Source organism: Cnephaeus nilssonii, assembly GCF_951640355.1.
Source record: "Cnephaeus nilssonii genome assembly, chromosome: 10".
Classification (NCBI taxonomy): domain Eukaryota; kingdom Metazoa; phylum Chordata; class Mammalia; order Chiroptera; family Vespertilionidae; genus Cnephaeus; species Cnephaeus nilssonii.
Window position 1 is genome coordinate 34,328,586 of NC_137081.1, and position 12,449 is coordinate 34,341,034.

At 45.4% G+C, this 12,449-nt stretch overlaps 1 protein-coding gene across 2 annotated transcripts in view; it reads right to left on the reverse strand.

The window, feature by feature from the left end:
• Positions 1 to 12,012, reverse strand: part of COL6A3 (collagen type VI alpha 3 chain) — a 73,061-nt gene extending 61,049 nt beyond the window's left edge. Inside the window, exon 1 of one of the 2 annotated variants that reach the window (XM_079783228.1) lies at positions 11,801 to 12,009. The gene's annotated coding sequence lies outside the window, so the exon portion shown is untranslated. Of the gene's footprint in view, positions 1 to 11,800 lie in introns of both variants that reach the window. The other variant, XM_079783227.1, reaches the window with a different exon arrangement.
• Between the last annotated feature and the right edge of the window lie 437 nt (positions 12,013 to 12,449).

Sequence of the window (12,449 nt, forward strand, 5' to 3'; positions counted from 1 at the left end):
ACACACACACACACACACAGAGAGAGAGAGAGAGAGAGAGAAAGAGAGAGAGAGAGAGAGAGAGAGAGAGCGCTTCATTTAATGGAGTAATGGAGGGAACCGATTTCACCCAGCTCATGGCATATGCAAACACAACCACAGCAGCTGGGACCACTTTGAATCTTCCCCTTATTCTCTATTAATATTTATACAAAATCTTTGCTGCTCCAGAGCACTAGCTACGGCCATCTCTCCCTGCCCAGGTCTCTACTGGACCCAGGTCAGCAGTTTATAGGTGTCTGTTCCCTTGGAGTCCACTAACTGCAAGTGGGGATCCATGTCCCTTGATGAAGAAGCTCACCACTTCCCTGGGACTGAGTGGAAGGATGGGATGTGCAGATGACCAAGATTTCTTCAAAGAGGCTCTGGGAGGGGCCAGAACCAATTCCATCATCACCGTGAACTTTCAGGGGCTAGATCATATCATTGGCTATTCTTTCTGAGCATTAGAAAGTATTCTGGGGTATTGAAAAATGTATAGAGTAGACTACAGTTAGGTGGGAAAAGCCCATTTAGTTGAAGAAACTTAAATACATTTAATCTAGAGAGATTGGGTTACCACAATTGATCTTTCATTGTTAGGGTTTGAAAATTAAAAAGAAGGTCTTGTGAGTGAAAACATGAAAAGGCATTCAGCTTCAATGTGAATAAAAAACCAAACACATCTCTCTCAGTTTTCAAGTATATGTCAGATTTTTTAAAGTGATTCTTTTTTCATCTTCTAATCCTAACAGTCCAAATCCTTCTAAATTGCTTTTATATCCGCCTGCCTTGGGAATGGTTTGACTCTTCCTGGGAGAGCTAAAGGGAAACAAGAGCAAATGAGACATGTAGAACAGCTTCTGAAATGTCATCACTGTTGACAAAGGGAGGACACTGATGAGACTCCACGAGCCTGGAAGAAGTGATGACAGAAAAACATCATAAATTGCATGACCTAGACGAAGTGGGTAAATGTCTAGAAACACACAACCTACCAAGACTGAATCACAAAGAAACAGAAAATCTGAATAGACTTAAAATGAGTTAAGAGATTATTTCAGTAATCAAAAATCTCCCAATGAAGAAAAGTCCAGGACCAAATGGCCTCACTGGAGAATTTCCCAAACATTTAAAGAAGAATTAATAATGATCCTTCTTAAACACTTCCAAAAAAATTGAAGAGCAGGAAACACTGTCAAACTCATCCTATGAGGCCAACATTACCCCAACACCAACATCAAACAAAGATACTACAAGACAATAAAGCTATATACCAACATCCCTGATGAGTAGAGATGCAAAAGTTCTCAACAGAGCACTAGCAAACTGAATTCAACAACACATAAAAGGGTGATGCATGATCAAGAATTCCTGGAAAGCAAAGATGGTTCAATACATGAAAATTAATCAATGTAATACACATCATTATCAGAATGAAGGACAAAAAAAATACAGAAATATCACATTATAAATTTAACACTCTTTCATGATTTAAAAAACAAAAACAAAACAAAACAAAACACTTAAACTAGGAATAGAAGGAAATTACCTTAACATAATAAAGGCCCTATATGAAAAGCCTACTGCTAATTTCATACTCAATAGTGAAAAAAGATGAAAGCTTTCCCTCTAAGATCAGGAATAAAGCAAGTATGCTCTCTCTCACCACATCTATTAACATAGTATTTGAATTCCTAACCAGAGCAATTAGGCAAGAAATACAAATGGCATGCAAAATAGAAAGGATGAAGTTGAATTGTCTCTATTTGAAGATGACATGATCTCATATGTAGAAAACTAAAGGTTATACACGAAAAAAAATAATAGCTATTAGAGCTAATAAACAAATTTAGCAAAGTTGCAGCACACAAAAGTTGGTTGCATTTTTATACACTATCAGTGTATAAAAATCAGAATCTGAAAAGGAAATTAAGATAGGAAAAAAATCTCATTTGCAATAGCACTAAAAGAAAGAACACACTTGGGAATAAACTTAACCAAGAAGGTAATAGACTTGTACACTGAATAAACATCTGAAAACTACTAAACATTGCTTTAAAAAGAGAAAACACAAATAAGTGGAAAGATATGTTGTATGCATGTATTAGAAGACAATATTGGTTAAATGACCATACTATTCAAACCAACATACAGATTCAATGCAATCCCTATCAGGATCCCAATAGCATTTTTTTGTAGGAAGAAAAAAAATGCTAAAATTCATACACAATTTCAAAAAAAGAGAGAGAGAGAGAACCATAGCAATTTTGAAAAAAAGAAAAATAAAGCTGGAGGCCTCACATTTCCTGGTTTCAAAATATATTAAAAAGCTACAGTAATCAACACAATATGGTACTGGAATAAAGACAGACAATGGTCTCAGTGGAATCAAATAGAGATCCCAGAAATAAATTCTCACATATACAGTCAGATGGTCGTTTATAAGGGTGCCAAGGCTACACATGGGCGGAGGATAGTCTCTTCAAGAAATGGTGATTGGAAAACTGTATAGCCTCTTGCAAAAGAATGTAGTGAGACCCTTACCTCACACCATCTACAAAAACTAACTCAAAATGGATCAAAAATCTAAATCCAAGACCTGAAAATATAAAACTCCTAGAAGAAAATCTTCAAAACATTAAATTTGGCAAGATTTCTTAGCTTTGACACCAAAGGTACAGGCAACCAAAGCAAGAATAACAAATGGGACTTAGATCAAACTTAAAACTTCTGTGCAGAGAAGGAAACAATCAACAGAGTGAATCCCACTGCCTGGCTGGTTAGTCCCCTCTCTCCATGGAGGGTGACCCAACATTGTACCGTTCACTCTCTAGAAATCCCTCAAAAAAAGAAAAGCAAATGCAAAGTCTGCAATTTGTGTGTGTATGTCCTAGTAATTGAGGACATACGCTTCAGACCAAGGTAAAAGGACATTGTACGTGTGCTTTTCTTGATTCTTTGTGTTGAAATTAAACATTGGGATTTTTATTCGCAATATGCATCCTACTGAAAAATGATTTTATGGGGAAATTGTCTGTCCACATGATTTAAATTTTACTGGATCCTTTTGGAAATATAGTCTGTCCTTTCCAAAACAACCTGTAATATTATAATTGGTCAACAACATTTTAACATGGAACCCACAGATTTCAAAGGATCTGATAGCTTCCCACAAATGTATGCAAAACTGTATGTGTGACAGGGGTTTCCTGGGGATAGAGTCTAGGTTCCCATGTGACTCTCCCACTCAAGTTCAAGCACCACTGTGCCAATGAAAGTTTCTGTGCACATCTTCCAGGGGGTCCAGCTCAATTGCTTTAAATATCTGATCCAGACACAAGATGCAGGACTCTAAATAGGATTCCAAAATAATTCTGTAGTCTGCACTAGAGCTCAGTAAAATCAAAGTCGTCCTGGGATGAAAGCTGGAACGTCTTTCTGAGACATTACGTACTTCAACTATCTTCTAAGGAAATGAGAATTTTAAATTGATTGAAAATTATATGTAAAGATTTTTATTTCCGAGATGTTAATCTTTAAGACAGCAATCTCCTAAATTAATTGCTTCCTATTGGGACACAAAGTAATGGAATAAATATACAGTGCACAGGATCTGTCTTTTCCAAAATCTATACAGCGATTGAAGAGAGGGGAGGGGAGGTGGAGAAGAGAGGAGGAAAGAGGACAAGGGGAGGGGAGGAGAGGGGAAGGGGGGGGAGGGGAGATAGAGGAGAGAGGGGAGAAGCTCTTCCAACTCTGAAAATGAAGGGCAGGAGAGAAGTTTGTGAGCTAATGAGTTATCCAGGCTCCGCTGGTGACTAATAAACTCACATGATTTGGTGGAGCTGAATTCCCAGGTGGGAAAAACGCCTTCCTGCCACACACTTTTCCTGCCATCCCACTTAGGAGCAGCCATGTGGCTCAGGCTTCCTAGCCCAGATGATGAATATTTGTTAATGCTTCTGTTTGCAGTTAAATCTACTCTATTGTTCACCATGTCATGGAGTCCCAATTTTTTAAAACTGAAGTTCCTCGCAACAAATCTTGGAGAATTTATTTTTTCATTTAGATGATTAAAAGATGTCCACATCATCGCCCCCAAATGATCACCTGGCTTTTCCATTAATAAGGGGGAATGAGGCAGTCACTGCCCCGTTATCCTCCTCCAACCCTTCTCCTCCCCACCACACCGGGAAATAGAGACCAGTGAGTCCCAGGAATATTTACTGGTCTCGCTGTGGGACTTCATGCCAACAACCCAGTGGCTGCTTACACCTCTCCCCTTTCATAGCTGGGGAACTAAAACCAGGTGAGACAAAGTGACTCCCCCACAGCCAGGTAGAGCAAACAGGACCAGCATCCTCCCCAGAAGCAGAACAGAAGCCTGTGTGTCCAAAGCCTCCCGAGAACCCAGGAAGCCCTCAGAGGCTGTGCCCAACTTGGCCCAGATCGAGGGAACTCCCCACGTCTCTTGGGAGAAAAGAGACTTCTTTGGTGGTGACAGACCATGGAGTCTGTGTCAACAGAACCCGTTTGTTCACTGCTGTCCTTTCAAATATGGAACAAGCTGGCTGCTCGAGACCCTTGGGTTGGGTGGGGCGATGTGCCGCTTTGTGTCATAGGCTCTGTCCTAAAGCAACAAATTTAATAATAGAACTTCAATGCAGTTTTATTCTTTCTGGTTTGCATTAGTAATTCCTCTTTTTTTTTTTTTTAAATCTGCTTCCTTCTCAAAAAGCATCTTTTTGCTTTTAGTAGCTATCCACTCGCAACTTTAAAAGATGCCTCATATCATAGAGGTGGTTTTGCACGGCCGTGGACTTGACTTTGTGGTCAGTCATAGTCCAGAGACTTTCCCAGGCTATTTTTCAATTCCGTGGGTTTAGTTTTCATGAAGTTTACTCAAAAGCTTCTCCATTTTCCACGTCTGGAAATCTTTTTTTAAAAAGACACATACACATGCACACAAGGAAACAATTTTGAAACCAAGCCTTAAACACATCCAGAGCTCCCATTGTGAAGTCATTTATTCGGTCTCCTCCAAAGCACCGCCTTTGAAACTAGGCTGGACCTCCTATCAAGTGCTAGGACTTCGGTTAACTCCTAGCTGTCCTGACTGAAATGGGAGCTGCAGAAACAGTCAGAGACCCCCGGCGAGAGAGGGGCCATCTGCTGCGAAATGAACAGTCTCGTTTCTGTAAACCCGAGGGCCCCGAGCTGGCAGCCCCTCCTTCTCGCTCTTTTGCTCACTCTGCCTCCCTGTCTGCCTGAATCCTGCAAAGGGAGCTCCCATTCTTAGCACCAGAGAGGAAGCTAAGAGGGGCTTATTGGGTCCATCTGTTAGGAGGAGAGTGGACATGACATACTACTGTCATTTGAAAGAGCTTTGGAGGATCCTCAAAAGCAACTGATTGGGAACAGCCCCGAGAAAACCCCTTCAAAGAAATACATCAGAACCTGCACTTGCATCCTTTGAAAACTCACTAGATAAGAAACATCAGTGACAAGTTCATATCTGTAAACAGGGATCTACTTGACCCAGGCTCTGACTGTTTCCTGGGACAACAATGTCTTAAGGCGTCCAATCCCCTGTGTGTTGACCCAGCCTCGCTGCCACTTGTTGGTGTCCTCGTTAGACACTGAGTGGCTGACTCAAGTCTCCATCTCTTCCTGGTAAAATCAAGTGAAAGAGTTCTGATCGTCAGCTCAAGTACTGGAAGAGAGCAGTACAAGAAATGCAGGTGGGGAGGTCCCCTCGAAAGCAGCCTCCTCCTGAAGGAGGCCACGTGAGGGGGTGCTGAGCACACGGGGGTTCGCTTCCTTCCCCATTAAAGGCAACTTAGAGAACCTCCAGGGGAACTGCCCACACAGTTGGAAATTTATATGAAGACATAATCCCAGGGTCTGAGGCAATGACCGGCAAGCAGAAAGCTCCGTTTCTGCTGTCGTTGGAAAACCTTGATGCCCGATGCAGATGTCAAAACATTTACCCTCTGAAACAGAAGGCCCCAGACAAGGCTTCCCCAACTTACACTGCTAATGACAAACATTGGGCGGAAACTGGCTCAGAGTAATGGTAAGGTGGAGGATGCCTTAGGAAATGGTGCAAAAATGGCACAAACACCCGTTGCATCCCAGCCCCATGACACAGGCCGCTGGTGGCCCCAGGTTAGGGCTCGGTGCACGTCCCCCTCACTTCCTTTCCTGGCCACGGACTTCGGGGCTGCAGGCCTCTACGAACCACAGTGTCCCATTGTAGAATTACTCAAGGTGGCTAAAATGTTCTCATATTTTAAGGAAAATTAAACATTTTGGTTTGTTTTCTGGTCTGATTCATAATCAAGTCTAAAAGAAAAGCTTATTTGAAGCAGAGACTCTAAAAAATTAAGTCAAAACATCTGATAAGATATCATCAACTCTGGACTGAGTGTACAGGCTGGGAAAACACTCCTTCGTTGCTTTCTCTCCCAGGAAAGGTCAGTGACCATCTCCCAGCCTCGCTTTTGGTGGAGTGTGAAACAAGGTGAACTGCCCGATGATCACGTCCTTCCATCTGTCCCGCTAGGCTCTGCCCAGTGACGGGCTTCCTGCCACCCCCACCAGAAACAAAGCAACCATCCCCCCTCCACCTCACGACCATCAAGGGCTCAGCTGAGCTGGCTCCCGCCCCAGTGCCGGCACTGGGCTGCCGAATCGACTGATGGACATTCCAGAAGAGACAAACCAGTTTCCTGGAATGGCTCCCCCAGAGACCTGAGTCATCTCCAGCTGCCGTGCAGTTTTTAATTTTGAAATTAAACCAGTCCTTCCTTCCAGTAGCCCGTTTTCATGCTCTGGATCCTTGAAAACTGGATATATAGCACACACGAGGAGGGGGACATACAGAGCCTTTCCCGCTGCACTTTTCCCTGGCCTCTCCTCACTCAAAATGTTTCTCTGCATTTCCGGAGTCTTAGCTTTCGGGAGAACAGCAGGATTGCATTATGCTGGATGCAGCCAGACCCCTTCAAAAGACTAACAATTTGCCTTTGGGAGAGGGTTTGGCAGAACTTTTCGTATTTGTCTTATTATTCTTCTCTCCTTTTTCCCTTCCAGATTTTTTAACAACAATTACCTCTTTGCTAAGTAAACTTAAAACATGCTACTCTACAGAAAGAAGTGCCTTTCTTCGCAGGATGCTCAAAACGATACCCCTGGGCACCGTGCTCCCTCGATAGTCCTGGGCCCAGCTGTCTGTGCGTGGTACCCACTGACGGGTGGGAGCACCCAGGAAATGGTGACTTGGCTTTGCTACCGGATCTGTGACCTCAGGCCACTAATTCACCATTTCTTCATCTGAAGTGTCAAGGGTGTGGAGAAAGCACTGACCAAGGTAGCAATTTTCTGATTTTTTAAATGTGTTTTATTGATTTGAGAGAGAGAGAGAGAGAGGAAGGGAGAGGAAGAAAGAGAGACAATGATGGAAGAGAGAAACATCGATGTGCTGCCTCCTACACGCCCCTACTAAGGATTGAGCCTGAAACCCAGGCATGTGCCCTGACTGGGAATCTAACCAGCAACCTTTCAGTGCATGGGATGAAGCTCAACCCACTAAGTCACACTAGGCAGGGCTCATTTTCTGATGTTTTAAATAACCAAATGGAGGTCAAACTTACCAACCAGAGAGAAGGGCCTATGTCTTAGTCATTTTTGTCCCCTCCCTGGACCCCAAAGCTCCCCTATGGAGGGTAACAGGGTTTATTAAACATAAATGAATACGAGCACACAGAAGCCAAATACAGGGTTAGATTTCTTCTCTAACCCTGTATTTGGGGCTCTCAGCCAAATTCTGTAACTCAGAACCCGAACAGTGGATTTCTCAGGCTAACAACCAACCCTAAGTCTGAGAGTATGTAATCTATTTTTTATTAACAAACATTTTAAATGGGACATTCATAATTATAGTTTGTGTGCATTGTTTAAAATATGTTCAAACAAGTTGCCTATCAGAAGAGACTAGCAATGTGCAGGTAATGAGAAATTTGAGTTAGTGGGTCCGTTCATCTTAACATCCCATCCAGTTCTAAATTTCAAAAATCCTACCCAGATACAGTGTGCCATAAATATGCAAACTTGCTTTGGCTCTGAAACACCTTACTGTTAATTCAAATTATTCTTACTAGGTACGGGAAAACGTTTCCTTAAAAGTTCTTCTTTGGTGAATGCTCTTATAATGGAATCATCTTAGAGTGAAGAATACCTCATTTCAAGGCATACTTTCACCTCAATACACTCATACCTGAGTTAGGAAAAAAGAAAATCTAAATTTACTTCGACTTCAGATACTGCAGTCACATCTTTTAATTATGTATTGAAACCATCTCTCTGTGGTTCCTTAAGTTACCCCCCAGCCCTGTTGAGATATCTACCAACTCTCCCTACAGATCCAGAAACCCCACCCTGAGGACTCCAGCACCACTGGGAGGTTTTTCTGGAGCTCGGAGGGTTATACCGCCCTCTAGAGGAAAGAAAGCCAAACTGCACTTTCAAGAACAGTTCTAACTCAAAATTTCATCTCCTTCCCAAAATAGACCTGTGAGACCAGAAGGTATTAAAAGTCATGTTTTCGAGAATTAACATAAGTAATTTCTGAGGGGAAGCCCTCTTTGTAAATCAGGATGGCGTGTGTGCTCGCTGAGTGTGTTTAGGGGACAATCAGCATCTTTTCTGTGAAGGCAAAGATTATCTCTGGAATTTTTACAGCAGAAAGAGAGAAACCATATCTAGAAACATCTCATTCAAAGCTGTCTGAATTAGCAGGAATTTTTTAAGCTTCCTTACTTTAAAACTTGAAGCACTTAGGGTTTTCAATTTGCTTAGCTAGAGCTACTAATAAAAATGTTTTAAGTGTCAGGTCGTGCCTCATATTGCCCACTATCTCTGTCAGCAGGGGTGTGTTTTATTGCCCACTTTCTACAGCGAAGACACCATGAGAAGTCTGCTCCCACAGGTCACGATGGGAAAGCTGCCTGGGACAGACACAACATCCCATTTGGATGGCTGGGGACATCCTAGTCAATGCCTGACTCTCCTCCGAGAAATAACAAATCCTCAGGTTCTTCCAAAGAGAAGAGTGACAGAAAACAGTTTTCAAATAAAACTTTTGGCTGAAGTCATTAACATGTCTACAAGACAGTCTTACGCTACAGACATTGTGACTTGCCAGTGAATTTTAAATCCTAAATGCGGAATTTCACATAAAAGTGGGGGGTGGCGCACACTGCTGTTAAGGGCCATGCTTTATCCCATTGTCTGAACACTGAGCGAGAAGACATAAAGCCCCGATGGCAAAAACTATCCCAACTTTCACAGGGGAAGGAGATCTGATCTAAAGCTGGCTTCAGGCGGTGGCGCCTGTGGCCTCCTAACCCAAAACTAAGGTCAATGGGGAGCCTCATTTGAGCCACAAATTGATCGTGGATTGGCTAGAGGGGTTTCTTGCTACTTTATCATCAGTGATGGGTTAGGTTCTAAGCTACGAGATCACAGACGACACTATGATGGGAGAAAGAGGCACAGTGAATCCTGAACACTTTGGAAATTAAGGGAGGTGCAGAAAACAGACAATTCCTACCCAGAATGATACGTTTCTTCTATCAGAAATGTCCTTAAGACCCAAGTTTGCACATTCACCATATATCTGATCACCTGAGAGCTGCAGGCATGGTGGGGTGAGCACACACCCTTCCAAGTGCCAGAAGAGCCGGAGCCAAGGACTAATATTCCAGAGGCTTCTCCAGCCACCTCCCAAGAAGGTGGGGTGGGCACACCCTCCAGGTCCCCGACTGGAAAGGGGCAGGACAGCCACACTCCTCCACCCTGCTATGGCATCTTTTCCCAAGTCCTCCCTCTACCCCATGTCCTCCCAATGGTTTTCTCACTGCCGTGAGCAGGCAATGAGACAAGTAAACCCATCATGAAAAACCCTCCTCTTAGCAAAGAGCATATCAAGACCACGTGACCATTCTTAGATCTTGAATTCCTACAAAAGCCCCTCAGCTCCCCACCCCTATGCCTTCACCCTCAGTAACAAGCCTTCACAAGAACAAAGCAAAACGTAGGTCCCATCTTTCTGGGCCCCCCCCACCCACCCCCCCAGACCTGGCCTGAATGAGGGAAGCCACTCAGGTGGTCCATCCCTACGGCCAGCTCACTCGCCCAGCACTTTGTTCTCCATTCATTGGAAGGGCTGTGGGAAGCTTACACTTCTTTCCCTTTACTTTTAACAGAATAGGAGAGGAGGACATTATCTCCTGGGCGAACGAAGCAGATAACACATTTCCAATGTAGACGTAAATTAGCTCGGGGTCCCCCATGGTAGGCCATCTGCTTTTCTGAAATGGTCAAAATTTTATGCCTTCTCAGCCACCTACTGGCTCTGTGGCCACAGCAAGGAATTCAGCATCTCGGGGCGCCCCACTCTTCATCTTTGAAACCAAGGGACCACGCCCCAGAGGCTCCCATCAAGAACCTCTCCCATTATCTGTGGCCCAGCAGAGAACGCAGAGGTTTCAATGACACCCCACAGCCACTGGTTCTCAGTCTAATGCTGGTTAGAAACATAAAATGCCTGATTTTAAAGCCGTCTCTGTTCAAGGTTTCAAAGTGTTAAGAATGGGTAGGTCCTTGGGAGGTTGGGGGATCTCAGGCCGAGAATAACTATCCACATGAGCTCTGAGCACCCTCGCAGCCCTAAGATCCCACAGCTCTCGAGGCGCTGCCTGGCATGAGGCAACACCCCTGCACTCAGAGCAGTTTTTTCTTGGGGTTCAAAGCAGCCTCTAAGTCTGCTCCTTGGGTGACTGGGAACTGCTGATTTTTTTTTTTTTTTTCATTCCCCAATACTCCATGAGGCCCTTCCCAGAGCCCCACCCCCACTCACTCCACACCACACTGATTTCCTAACACAGTGAGCCCTTGAAACAGGTCCCCAAACAGGCTGGCAACTGTCAGGGAACACTTTCCATCCTGGGTGAGAGGACCGAGCCCCACCCTCCGGCCAGGGGACAGGCCTGGGCCTCCGGCTCGGCACCCGCCCTCCATCTGAGCAGCACAGGCCGTGGCCCCGGGGGCCCTGCCTTATCCACTGGGCATGCGGCCCAAACACCCAATGCCTTCTCCCCGCCTGACCCTGCAGCTCCTTTGAGCAACCGCAGAGGACAAAGGCTTCACCAGAGGCTCCTGAAAAGATGAAGCCCCGGTGATAACGCTGACTCTTGACTTGGCCCTGATCCTGGACTCCAAAGTCTCCAGAGTCCCCCAAAAGGACACAGATGTGCTCCAACAGCCCAGCCCCTGTGAGGACCCGGCAGGAAACCCGCCTGCGGCACCTGGGAGGGCTCAGAGAGGCCTCCCCAAGGAGCAGCCCCGCAGGTAGCTCCCGAGTTCTCCCTGCTAACAAACAGACTCCCGCCCAGTTTCAGGAGAAGATCACAGCCAATAAATGCCTCGTGAGCCCAGACACACGGCTGCTGGCGGGCACAGACTGAGACAGAGACCCCAGGGCCCCACAGCCCAGCCCAGGTACCCCCATTGGCAGCCCACGCCTCCACTGAGTTAGAGACAGCCAGTGGTCACAAACCGAGAAAGGAAAATCAGCTGAATCCTCCAGAAACCTGCAACTTATAAAGAAATCTCGACTCTAAGGAGCGACCCTGAGACCATCTGGATATGGTCACCAGCTCCTAAGAGATCCCTTCTTCCCACGGACTCGGGACCACAGAGGGGAGGTGGCACTTACCCTGAGAAACCTGAAGAGGTGATGTCCCTGGGCTTCTGTGCTCAGCTCTGTTGGGCCTGGCGCATGTTCTGCCCACTCCCGGAGGCTCCCTTCCTTTCCGCGGGAGGAGCACTCCCCGCGGTCCCTGCAGGAGGCTGGAGCACAGAGGACTGAGCGCCTTTGGTGGAAGATCGAGCTGCAACTGGCCCGGGTCCAGGGGTACAGTCAGGGCTTCCTCCAGCTCCTCCCCTCCTCCTCCCTCCCCCACCCCTCTCTCCCCCTCCCCACCGCAGGCCTGCCCCACACTGTAAATGAAAACCAGACTCCCTCTGTTGCTCCTGGCCCACTGCGGGCTGATGTCACCCTCTGAATACCGTCTTCACCCTACAGCGTTCAGCTGGGCTCCTGCAAACCCTGACTCTTGAAAGAGAAATTCACCACTTCGACTGGTCACCTTTTGGGCCCGGCCCCCAGTGGCAGAGAGAATGAATTTTAGAATTTTTTCTTGGGTATCCATGGTTTTCCTGCAATGTTTTCCAACACCATCGGAAAGGAAAACAGGAAATGCAGTCGCCCCTCCACCCTCACCAGGCCCGCCCGCTTCTTCTTAAAGTTTCTGAATTGAGACTTCTCCTAATAACCTCCCCTTTCAAAGACTAAGACTAGCAAT